We start from the raw sequence: 2,291 nt of genomic DNA on the forward strand, positions 1-2,291 counted from the left end.
AACCCCACACTGTACCCCAGAAGTGCATTAATGTACATAGTTATCATTCAATAAAAAAAAAGAAAATATGATCTGTGTGACTATAGAGTACGACTCAGCCATAAAAAGGAATGCAATAATGTCGTTTACAGCAAATAGGATATAACCAAGACCATTATCCTCAGCAAAGTATTTTGGGAATGGGAAAAAAAAACATGACATGTAGTCTCTAACAATTGGGGCCTAAATGATGGTTACACATGGGCACAAAGAGATGTAAAGGTCATTGGAATCCAAGAAGAGGAGAGGATGGAAAGGAGTGAGGGTAAAAACTTACCTATCCGGTATGGTGAACACTATTCTGGAGATGGGCACACTAAAGCTGACTTCAGCATTATACAAGGTATCATGTAACAAAAGCATTTGTACCCCCTTAATATTTTGAAGTTTTAAAAAAGAAATACAAAATAATAATACAATAATAGAAATAATCTAACATTTTTGCAATACAGTATAACAACTATTTACATAGTGTTTACATTTTGTTGGGCATTACAAGTGATGCAGAGATGATTTAAATTATACAAAAGAAAGTGTTTCAGTTATACGCAAATAATACATCATATTATATAAGGGACTTTACTTTTTTTGGTATCTGCAGGAGGTCCTAGGACCAATCCCCCACAGATACCAAGGGATAATGTGTGACTTACAGAGAAGAGAAATTGGAGGTTGATTCAGGAGCACTGATGAGTTAATATTGCAAGATTTGAACACATAAGCTTGGTAAACCCTATAGTGGGTCTTCTCCTTTGGTGAGAAAAGGTTTCATCTTGTAGATTACCCCTTCGGGCTGAAAACAGTCACTCAAAGAGGATGCTGTGTGCCCTACTGTTGTTGTTTTCTAGAACTGCTTTAATCGTGTTTGATTTGACCTATAAAAATCCATCCCTCATGAATTGTAAAAGACAGTCTATACTCTCTGACCTGAAACAATAAGGATCATCCACTGGCTTTTCTTTGAACCCATAAAGATACCTGCAAAGTCCTGCCTGGGCAGCCAACCAGTCCACCTATCACTGTACTTCTCTTTTTCATCTTCAATAGACATAATAGAATTTGTGGCAAAGTCATTGGAATTTGGAATGGCTTTGTTTGGAGCTGGGTGTGGTCCCTGTACACAGCTCCAAGTTAAGGTGCTATAGACTCACATGGTCTTAAAAAGTGTGCTTATGCCTTTCATAGACAAGAAACTCCATCACAAATATTGAGGAAACATTCATGGGGAAGTCTAATGAGGAATGGAGAGAGACCCAGAGAGAAAAGAGGATCATAAGAAAAGAGTCCCAGAGGAAGAAATATGCATATCTAGTATCCAGATGCTCTCAAGGATGCAAAACGAGCAGAAAAGAATTTCCTCTTTATTTTTGGGTCCCTCCCTCATGGGGACCAAATTGCTCAGAGACTAGAGTAACACTGGAACAATTTATTTAATCAGCATTCATGAGAATCCCGCTCCTGAGGACTCTAGAATTGTAAACACGCCCGTCCTCCTCTTACTTACAGCTCAATTGTTCCAGGAATAGGAAGTCCTACTAGACCCCTCCTAAGGATTTATGCCTGACACCACCTCCCTGCCTTTCCACAAAGCTGAGTTGAACCTTCATTACCCAGGGAAGAAAGGACACAGGGAACTAGAACCTCACGATGCCCTTGGAGCTGCTGATGTGGATAACAGCTACAGAAGGAGGCAGAGTTCTCAAAGGAAGAACCTTGGTGGGACAAGTGGGGATAATGTGATGATAAGAGTCCATTTACTTGAAGCATTCCAGTCAATTCCTGTGTCTCAGCTTCTCTTCCTCTTAGCTTCCACTCAGCTTGCTTCCTCTCTCTTCTAGAACCCAATTCTGAGCATCTCTCATCTTCCTAACAGAAGCCAACCTCCTCTCCAGTGTATCTCCCCAGTATTCCTTAGAAATTCTAACCCAGCTGTCTGAGCTGTCCTTCTGGAGCCACTACAAGGACCCCCATCCTCTTCTATCAAAAATGCTCCTGTTTTCTTTTCTATAATATGTTGTGCATTCACTCATTCATCCATTCATTCACTAAAAAATATTTCCTGAGATTCCACCTAATTAGCGTTTACAAACCCACTGTCTACATCTTGTGATATTGCTTTATTTAAAGTTTCTGTGTCTCTGTTTCCACATTTGTAAAGTGGAGGCAATAGTAATATCCACTTTAAAGTGTTATTATGAGGATTAAATGAGATCTACCTATGACCCAGCCATCCCACTGCTGGGTATACTATA

The sequence above is a fragment of the Otolemur garnettii genome, unplaced genomic scaffold (assembly GCF_000181295.1).
Source record: "Otolemur garnettii isolate 467f Iridium unplaced genomic scaffold, OtoGar3 scaffold00105, whole genome shotgun sequence".
NCBI classification, from domain to species: Eukaryota; Metazoa; Chordata; class Mammalia; order Primates; family Galagidae; genus Otolemur; species Otolemur garnettii.